The 11,310-nt window shown below is 38.4% G+C and overlaps 1 pseudogene; it reads right to left on the bottom strand.

Moving 5' to 3' along the window:
- Positions 1-361: 361 nt before the first annotated feature.
- On the bottom strand, positions 362-1,227 carry LOC148789820 (ABC transporter G family member 10 pseudogene; annotated as a pseudogene).
- Between the last annotated feature and the right edge of the window lie 10,083 nt (positions 1,228-11,310).

The raw sequence follows: 11,310 nt of genomic DNA, 5'->3' as shown, positions 1-11,310 counted from the left end.
TGGGGTCCCTAACACCTTCTCACACTGTACTTTGGTCCCCGGATCCTAAGAATCTTATCCCTATTGGGTAACGAGTCACCAAGAAAACAAAATGTTTTTCTTGAAAAATCTCGGGTTTTCCTAAATTCCCATTTCCCAAAAATTTAGGTGGCGACTCCAAACTCCATATTTTTCCATCCCTCCCTCTAGTTCGGGTAGCCACACCCCCAGTGCTATTTCGACCGATTAAAATTATTAAAATAACCCACCGAGCAATGGAAGTAGGAAGCATTGTTCTTGCATTTACAAAGAACCAGCTCCCTCACGCCGGTGGTGTGAGGCGAATGTGCCGCTGGGAAAGTTGATTTCGACGTACACGACGCTAGAAAATTATTGCGCCACCGAGAATCCGAGAAGCAGTGCCATTTTCGGAGGGAAGGAGAGCACTGACACATGCCACAAATGAATTCGACATCAACACCATCGTCCAAACCACCAAACAGAAGTATAGAAACTCATCGATTTCTCTTCTCAAACCCCTTAGCCAATATATAGGAACATTGTACAGAAGAGCAAATAGTAGAAGGAAGGGGAGGAATACCAGGGTGTTGGCTGTTACATAGGACGAGACTCTGTAAGCTCCTCTGGAGGCCTCTCTCATCAAAATTCTTCTCTCCGTTAAGAAAATCAATAGCCCTTTTGTTGCTGAAGAGAGCAAGAAAGTGAGATTGAAAGCGAAGAACCCAAGTCGCGTCTACAACCTGACCTGGGTGGTGTCATTGTTAACATTCATGAAAATGGTTCCCAACACAACTCCGGCCACTAAGGCTTGGATCATTCGGACCGCAAAAATTTACTTGGTTCTGAATATGTTGCTGCAAAATCTCTAGCTGAGAATTAAGACCTCTCGAAATCAAGAATTTGGGTAGAAAAGATGCTTTTCTTCGATAAAATCATATGCCTAAGTTTTCGTCAACCGCTTTTCTTGTTGGTCGTCTTCTTCATGATGATTTTCAGCAGCTTTATCCTCAATCAACAATTGGCCTTCAAGAGCCGATGAGGTTTGTATACCCAGAGTCTCTATAACCCAGAGACCTTGCGCTTCTCACCGCCTGAGATCCCACGAGCTGAATCCCTGCCAATCCTCGAATCCTTCACATGATCCAACCCCAGCTCTTTTAGCAGCTCTCTCACTCTCGCTACAGCCACACTACGCCCACCACATCCCCTCAGACAGGCGTTGTACATGAGTGTTTCTTCAACTGTTAGCAGTGGGAAGAGTGCGTCGTGCTAGGTGATGTTGCCCGACACTCTCCAAAAATGTGCAGCATCCATGGGCTGATCATTAACAAGAATCCGACCGGAAATTATACCCGGTGGAATCATCCCAACAAGATTTCCGTCGGAAGAAGTGCCATTTTTAATCGAACTAAGAAGGGTTTTTCGTTCGTTCAACCCAGAACAAAGACAACAGGGGATTAGGGAAATAAGAAGGGTTTTTTGTAAAGAGTATTTTTGGTATTTTGAAATTTTTAACCCGCATGTGAGTTTTTAACTGACGAAAATCTAACGTCAGGTACAAAATTGTCGCAAATTAAAAGTTTGGGTACCAAATTGTCCCAAATTGAAAGTTCGAGTACTAGATTATCATGATTTATAGTACAAGTACTAAATTGCCACTCGACCTAAAGTATAGGGTACCTATAGGGAATTTTCCCTTTTATTTTTATAAACAATAAATATGTTATTATAAAATATAAATATTTAATTAATAATTTTTAAAAATATATAATCATAACTTAAAATATATTAAATCGATTAAAATTTTGAAGATACATAGCATATGAAAATTCATAAATTTTAATTACTAAAATAATTATTCCACTATAGTAATATTTTATTTTTCTAAAATAAAAAATTAATTTTGTGATATAAATGTAGATTAGTGGATTTAATAGATTCAATTTATATTACATTTTCAAATGTTTTGTAAATAATAAATACATTGTTATTTAATGGAAACTAAAATATTAATTAATAATTTATAAAAATTTTAAGATACATATCATGTGTAACTTTATAAATTATAAGTATTAAAATAACTATTCTATTATTAATATTTTTAGATTTCTTGAAATTAAAAATCATTTTTTGATATAAATGTGGGTTTCATAGATTATTTATTCCATTGGTTTATAAAAATTTTGAATATTATTCCTTTTAATTTGTAATTGGAGTTGTTGAAGAAAAGTGTATATTGCTTTGTTGGATTTCATGAGGATATTAATGTTAATATAAGTTAATTTGTTTCATTTATTGTCATGAAATAAAAGTTGACTTGGTGGTTACAAAAGTGGGGCTCTACACTTCTGTATCAGCACATACATATCAAACTGTATCGGCTATACCAATATGATATGCCCCATATTGGGCATAATATTTTAATCCTTGATACCGCCATCAAAATTTAGTCACTCCATGGCTAGGTTTGTTATATAAATGGCAAGAAATAGTTGAGTTGTTACAGCCTTGACCATCATCGTTCTGACATCTGCCATATGAGGGAAAGCCATGCCCTTTGCCTCAACCACGAGGCATATTCGTATTCTGGACCTAGTCCAGCATGTATATATAAAATCAAATCATCAGGTAGAATGGGTTCTGCAGCTACTGAGAGGCTATCAGCTATAGGTCTAGCTTTGCGAACATATTCAGAGACACTCAAGTTCCCCTTCTTTAAGGTCTAAACTTGTTGCTTGTATTGCAAGATTGTAGAACAAGAACAATTTGCAAGACTTAGAAAGTGCAGTCCATACCTCAAGTGAAGATCTATACCCAACAATTTGTGAGGAAACGAGGGCGATGATTCATGAGAAAACAAATTGATCTTTCTCAAACCAGTCAAAATATGTTGGATTAAGAATGGCCTCTCCACTATTGTTTGGATTAGCAACCTCCTTCGATGGTGCAGTGGTTGAGCCATCTCCATATCCCATCAGATGATTGGAATTAGGGGTGCTCACGGTTCGGTTAACCAAACTGTGGGGCATTTTTTGGAACCAAACCGGTACTATTGGATTTTTGAAAATTGGTAACTAGAACCGAACCGAAGCCAGTTGGTTAACCGATTAACCGTCGGTTTGGTTTGTCGGTTTTTTAGTTTTTAAAATATATATTATAAAAATATATATAAACATATCATAAAAATTATAAATGTATAATATTATGTTTTAAATAATATATAATATATTATAAATATATATATATATATATATTTATATATTATGCATATTTATTAATTTATAATGTATAAAATATATATGATATACATATATATATATAAAATATATAGAAATAAATGTATACCGATCGGTTTGGTTAACCGCCAATTTTCTATATTAATTAACCAAAACCGAACAAGTACCTTCAGTTTTTTAAAAACAGCAAACCGACCAATTTAATTAACTGATTTTTCAGTCAATTTTTTCGGTTGATTCTTTTAGGTTTTTTTTTCTCACCCCTAACTGGAATAAAGGATGGGCAAAAGCTGAACACATGACGTGATAAACTTTATCCTTTAATAAAATGATAGTTCTAAACAAACAGTAGTGGAGGATTAGGCTGTGTGCCGTCATAATTGTGGCTGAGGTCCGTTTGGGCTGCAAGAAAGGCCCACTAACTTACTGGTCACTAAAGTAATCTACAAGACCATAACAGTTGTGGAGGATGATTTGAAGCTCACCGTCGACTGTCTAGGCCACCTTGGTGCGCCAATACCCTTGTTAAAGAGAATTTGTATCAGTTACCAATATATGGTCCCAACAACATTCCAATCAGTCATTGCAGCCATACATTGAAAGCATTTCCACATGAATGACAAGCAAGATGTTCCCAATGTGCGACTGCAGCCGCCACTTGGAACAGTGTTGGGATGTTTTGTTGGTAATAGATCCCTACCCAACTGCCAAAGTATTAAGCGGATCAGAGTTGAAATCATCTATCAATACCGTCCACACAGAGAAGCCAACCAAGCCACTTCGGACATTGGATCTTGCTCTCTGGTTTATTTCCAGTTTCTGTTAGTAAAGAATTGATATCGCAGAGACTGATTAATGGGACCATGCAATGCATAGGATTTGTTAAGAAAAAGTAAAATAATAAAAACCGATAATTATTATAAGAAAGGAATGCAATTTAGTTTGTTTAAAATAATGCAATTTTAATTTTATTAATTATATTAATAATTTTTAACAAAAATAATAAATCTTCGCTAAATACTTAAGAAAATAATATTTTTACCATATTATCTGTTCGTGTTCTATTTTATTTATTTTGTTTTGTTAATGATTAAATGTTATAATTTTTGTACATATTACTTAAATGTTTAAAAATTAAATATTAATAAATTATATAAAATTAAGTTGTAGTCATAATTAAATTAATCTAAGTCTGAGCTTGAGGTTTAAGAGTTTGGGTTGGGCTTTGGTTGATCCTCAACCTTGACCCACCCCGTCCCCCTAAGTTGCACCCCTAAAGAAATGTGGCATTCATAATTAGACTAAACCAAACCAACTGCACCCCATGCATGCATTATTTTGGGTTTTTAGTTAATTTTAGGTAAAATTTATTAATATTGAAGCCAAATGAGCTATGGGGAGGGGCTACCCCCATTGTGTAGTCTAATGAACCCAAAAAAATAAAATGTCATGGGTCATATTTTAGTAGTGTATTAACTATTTTTAAAGTTGCCTATCCCAGTCTGACCCACATCCCAAGTGTAACAATATTTGTCAAAGCTAAGGGACAAGGATATGACTGCATGTGTTAATTATAAAACTACAACTTCTTTATAAATTAAAAGTTTTATTTAATTTTAGTATGTTATAAAAAATAAATAAAAATTTTATCTATATAGTAATATAAAATTTGTTATCTAAATATGTATATAAATTCCAATTTGAGCTTAGGGGTTGTTTAGCTTGGGCCTACCCACTAGTGTTGTCAATGGACTTTGAAAGTCCACTACCCATTTCAACTCCGAATCTGATTATCATAGATTTGAATGCCAAAACTAGCATTCAATTAATAATTGGATCAGATGTCGATTTAACCCTATCCAATCCCACTAAAATATCTGGGTCCAATAAAAAATTAATATTTTATGAATATATGTAGTATAATTATGTATACATATAGATATTATGTATAATTAAATAAATTTATAATTAATAAATTTAATACTTTATATTTATTTACATTTATCATTTATATATTAAAATAGGTCTGTCCACGTCACCATACCTCTCCTTGCTTCAAACCCCCTTCCTAATTTTTTGTTTTTTTGAATTTTATATTTTTTTAATTCCACATAATTACCCATTAAACCAATAAGGAAATCACTTATGCTTAACTATTTCTAACAACCATAGAGAAAGAGGGATTTGCTTTTCTAATGTTTAGCCAAGTGGCACCACTTTCCCCCACTTCCTCCTAAATTGTCTTTAATTCCTATTTATCTCCTAAATTATCTCTAACTCCTATTTATCTCTTAAATTTTCTCTAATTTAGTAGAGAGATTCTCTCCTAAATTATCTCTAATTCCTATTTATCCTCTCCCCCACTTTTTATTTATATCAAAGAAAGTTACAATTAAAAAAATTCAAAACTATTTTAATGTTATAACTAAAATATATACTAAATTTAAAATATTTATTCAAAACACAACAAATTAATAGAATTAATAATATTCATATTATTAATAATTCAATATTTTTACAAAATTCATCATGAAATTATGTAGTGTTTTTATCTTCTTTTTTATTTTTTCATTTTTTTGTAAAGTTTTATTATTTTTTACTTCATTATTTTACCCTTTTCTATTATTGTTTATTCTCCCCATACCATCTAAATATGGTCAAGCTTATTAAACCAGCCATCCTCTTTCATCTTTGCCCAATTTGTTTATTATTTTATTTTTCTTTGTTTTTGTTTTTTATTTCATTTTTTTTTATTTTTTTCTCAATTCGACCACCCTTCTCATCTAGTTTTGTACATTAACCCTTCCCTATTCCCTAATTTAGATCATATCAACTAGGCTTACATTAACCCTTCGGCTTTGAAACACAGCAAACCACTCCATAACAAGACAAACATCATGTCTGAATGAAATGACTATTAGTGACAAACCAAGGTTCATTCAGGTTAATCACAGATCAATAAGCTCAACAAGAATGGAAGAAATGGTGAAGTGATTGAAAACAAAAACAAAAATAAAGAACATTGAAATCGGCATTCCCACTCGAATTGAATTTTATCTCTAGAGAAAACATAACGGGAAATTACACAAAAACAAACAAATTATTACAGGAAAACAATTGTAGAGACATAAATGGATAAGAACGACTAAAATAAAATAGACTATCCTATTTACAGAAATCCAAAACGTTGGTCTTCAGGAAGTCTGGGTTGGTCCGAAGGATTGTAGAGAAGCCAGTTCGGTTCGGCAAGGGGCTTCATCACCGACTCCAACAAACTCCCTTGACCCTGATTAACCCATAATGATGCAAAGAGCAACCAAAACGAAAAACAGAGAAATAAAAGGAATGAAATGAAATACAAGAAGAAAATTAATAGAGCTTAGTGGTTGGGATTTTGACCTGAGCACAGTCGATACAGCAGGGGAACCATTCATAATTAGTTTGAGAAACCAAGGAGCTTCGTTCAGATGCTATAGTTGGTTTTCGTCAAAACGGTGGTGGAGAACAAAGTACAGAGGACCTGTGTGTTTGGTTGGTTTAGCCAGACTAAGTAGAGAAATACCCCATATAATGGATGCTACTTCGTTAGAAAAATGGTGAGAAATCACCCAAAAGCTGGAGAAGAAAACCGAACGAATGATGCTATTGTATAATCCCTTTTGTGGTTGAAAAATAAGGGTGGACAATGATCTCCAATAACGCTGACAAGAAGAAGGAGAGGGAGAAGAAAAGGGAAAAGAAGAAAGAGGAAGAAAAGGGAAGAAAGAAAAAAACAGAGACTGTCACCGCGTTGTTTGTATGAAGGTTGAAGATGATGAATAGTAAATTTGATCGATTAGGTTTTATTTGAAAAGCTAGTGTTATATTTATACGTTGGGCATAAGGGTATATTCATAATTTTAGAAAAGTTTAGGGGCATTTTGGGTGATTTTGGAATTTTTTGGGGTAACATGGTCATTTGGGTTTAAGGGGTCAAAATCAAGATTCTAATCTAATGGTGGGAGTTTTAAGTCAAAGAATGGAAGATGGAGATGGGCATGATAGTGTACAAAGGCTTTGTGTGTGTAGGTCAATAAAATAGACCGAAACAAAATCCTTTTAGATAGAGTAAATAGGGGTATGTTTAGCTGAAATTTGGTAGGGTGGGGTTTTTGGACATTCTAGATTGATTGGTGGGGTTAGATTGGCCCAACTAGGCCTGGAATAGGCAAATCTGGAGGGGTAATGATTCATCTGATCTAGAACTTCGGAATAGAATTTTTGTGCCATGAATGGAAAAACAAAGATAATTTTGGTTAAAATTTGGCAGGGTGGTATTTTTGAGCATTTTGGGTTGATTGGTAGGGCCGGATTGGCCCAACTAGGCCTAGATTAAGCAGATCTAGAGGGAAAGTGATTTGGTGGATCTAGAGCTTTGAAACGAAGTGTTAGTTTTATGGAGGGGTAAATGGGGGACTTTTGGGTTGAAATTCTATGGGAAGCTAATTTTGTAAGTCTGAAGTTCAATGGTATGGTCTGATTGGTTCCAATGTGTTAGGATCAAGGAGATTTGGGTTATGGACATTTAGGCCAACAAGAGGGCTTGAAACAGAATCTAAGGGTCGTGGTGTAAATGGGAGTTAATTGTGGTCGTCAAATTGGAATCAAGCAAATTTAATAGTGGATCTAAGGGGTCTTGGGTTGAAATTCGGGTTATTTGGATTTTTTTAGTGTTTTGGAGGAATCGGAAAGGCCTAACTGAACCAAGAAAAAATCGTGTGTTGAAAGCTGCCCCTCTTTGTTGTGAGGTAACAGGCTATGAAACAACAAAGACCAAAAGAAGCACATGGAGATTTTTGCGAAGGACAAGCTTCGGAAGATAATTAAGGTGAGGAAAGAGGAAGAAAGCAAGAGAGAGAGAGAGAGAAAGGTTCCCATGCAACATCGTTTCGTGGTGTATAGGCCATTTATTCTTGGCAAAGTGGACCCTCCAAGGTATCAAGGAACCTTATGGAATCAAGTACAGTTGCCATAAACGAAAATATTTAAAAACAAATAGTGTAGGATGGGGATGTAAGGCTAGGTTGGGGAGTGGTCTCTTTGAAAGACGAAGAGAGGCCTCGAGAGTGAGGGAAGGCAAAGATCTTTAAGTGAAGGATTTAGAAAATGAGAGGGATGTGGATACTCGAGAGTATTAATGACAAATGCTTAGGATTGGATGAGTTCTAATGTGAGGAGGATCTCTATTTATGGAGGAGGTCCTCAGATCCTAAAAGATAGGAGATTAAGATACTTGCTCCATATCGGGGAAGGGAATATTTGATTCGGTATCAATCATTGGGTGCGCTACTGAGGTATCGCCACGTGTTTTATGAGGATCTCCACAAGGATTGGCTTTCCTTATCCATGAGATTCCTCATTACTCACCTGTGCTACTACCTTTTTATACGTAATAACTAATCCTATGTGGCAATAGTGGTGTCACCGTTCGGCGATACTTCGTCAGTTCTACGTGGCGACTTGCAAAGTTCTTTTGTTGTCTTGGGTTCGCGTGCATCTAGATAGATGCGGGCCTCGCCGTGGGATCTGCCTACTGTCCTTTTTGTCCCGTTATCCAAAGTGAGCACGCAAATCCTACTGTCCATGAATGCTAAGCTCTCAGAGGAAGATTGTAGAAAACTTAGAGGAAGGCTTTTTGAAGCGCTTCCCATAGACGGCGCCAAATGATGCTGCGCAATCCGGACACTCCTATCTGGCGGCATATTGGCTCCTACCTGGCAACGGACGGTACCTGAGAAGAAGACGGTGAAGGATTCCTGGGGAATTTGCCCGGTGGGAATACTCCGATGCTTAAGTTAGAACGCTGGAGAAAGTAGTAAAGGGTGCAAAGAAGGCTAAGAGTGTACGTCGCGCTAGATCACTGAGTTAGCTCGAGAGAAAGTTCGAGTCAGTTCAAGATATTCAAGATAAGATATATGTTTTTAGATCCTTCTTCCCCTTCGACCCAGGGGCTCTTAAATATGTGCGTTCTTGTCAAGTCGGGCATAACCGCCACTGGACCTCTGTCGTAGCCGTTATCTGCCAGGGCTGCGTAGCTAACCGTTGCAGAGTACTACCCAATCGAAGGAGTGACACGTCCTGGGAGGACAAACACGCTACCATTTGTCGAGAGACGTGGGTGCAATCTGTCGGGCTGGCAGGGACTGCGCCGTCAGTCAGAAGACATGGTGCAGTTTGACGAGTACGGTCTTGTCAGATAGAAGCTTTCTAAAGACGTAGTGTCGCTTAGTAGCGAGCTATCCCGTAGTGAGCTGCCTTGTAGCGAGATACTATGTTGCGAGCTACCTTGTAGCAAGCTCCCAGGGGTACATCGAGGTGGTTCCTCTTGAAGTTGCCCTTAGGGCAGTTTTTCTGCCTAAGTATTGGAGCGAGCTGGTGATCCTAGCTCGCGAGCTGGGATAGACTTGTCTTGGAGTATTCCCTTTTAGTACATCGGACGTCCTTGAGCTCACGCTGTAGTGAGCTCACCCTAGAGTGAGCTGTCCTGCGGGCTCGTTACTTAGTCGCGGTCAGACTACAGTGCTGAGTTGTTACTTGTGCTAAGTCATGTCCATGTGTCACCATCTTAAGGGATCGGGTCAAATCACCCTCCATCAATTGCCCCCCACTCCTCGGGCTAAGGGTGCTACCTTAGCGTGAGGAGTTCATGAAGTGTGACGGGTGGATTTGACCTGAAGTTCAAACTTGATTGACTGATCACATTAAATACGCGCGCATAAGTCAAGGGGTCTCTGGACCTTTCGAATGCCAAAAGACGTGTCGAAGCAGCTCTTAACTCAGGAAGACGTGCAGCCATCATTACCTTAATCATGGGACACGTGCAGCCAGTCACGTTTCAGCTTCAAGAGGCGTGCGGTCAGCTTGACTGTGAATCATCAGATTCGTTTTAATCTGAGTCATCGATTTGAGGGCACAGTGGTTATAAATAGAAGGGCCCCAGGCCTCATTTCTTTTACGCAAACTTGCTTTGCCTTCAGATTCTGAGGTCGCGTCTTCATCTAGCTACACGAGCACTTCTTCTGTTCGCATCGTCTTTTCAGTTCATCTCCTCTTCCCTGGTGAGTCTTATCATCTTGTCAGTATGTCTGGGTATCCGTACCATGTCTTTTCCCGGGGTGATGACCAAGATGATGCCCCCTCGAGCTCAGGGGGAGCCTGGGGGCAGGCTCCAGAAGCTCGGGAGGCTTCTGGCGAAACTGCTTCTACCTCTTGGGGCAGGGAGCCAGATAGCTTCGGTCCTTCCTCCATGTTGATGGAGAGGCTTAGGGCCTTGGTCTTTTAGTTTAACCTTCCCGTAACTATCCCTGGGAGCACGGTCCTTATGAGATAGTGATCTTCCAGGAGCAGCTCATCGTTGGCCTCCGCCTCCCTCTGCATCCCCTGATAGTGGAGGTTTTGAACCACTTCAACGTCACTGTTGACCAGCTTCACCCCAACTCCATCCGAAATGTGGTTGGGACTATCTCTTTATTTTACGAGTACTATCTTCCCCTTAATCTTGACATCTTTTCCACCATCCTTTGCATCAAGAATGTTTCTCCCGGAGCGCCTCTAGAAAGGCGTTCCTACTACATTTCTCCCCGTCGTGGCCTCAAGCTCTTATACGAGCTTCCGAATAGGATCCCGGCCTGGAAGCGGGACTATTTTGTAGTTCGCAACCCTGAAGGGTGGCCCTTCCCAACTCACTGGAGGGCCGCCATCCAGGATTCAGGGGTTGACTTGGACCTCAAAGTTCGGGAAACGCTACAATCCTGGGCAGCAGTTGGCTTCCATTGGTCAAACTACTTGACCAAGGACAAGCTCGCGCAGGCTGGCCTGAGCCCGAGTAGGTTGCCTTTTAGGTCACGCAATGCCTTGTAATTTTTTTTTTTAGTGGACTAATACCTTGTGATTTTTAGCAGCCATCATGTCTGGTGTTGACGCACGCCACCTTCTGTCCAGCAACCAGAAGCATAAGGCGAAGAGGTCTCGTCCTGACCGAGCTTCCACTTCTAGGGGTACTGAGTTCGAGCCTGCTGACCCGATCTTCGCTTCT

Source organism: Nelumbo nucifera, chromosome 8 (assembly GCF_055504915.1).
Source record: "Nelumbo nucifera cultivar China Antique chromosome 8, China Antique-T2T, whole genome shotgun sequence".
Taxonomy (NCBI): domain Eukaryota; kingdom Viridiplantae; phylum Streptophyta; class Magnoliopsida; order Proteales; family Nelumbonaceae; genus Nelumbo; species Nelumbo nucifera.
Note: the sequence above shows the minus strand (reverse complement) of the source record. Positions and strands in the feature narration are given on the sequence as shown.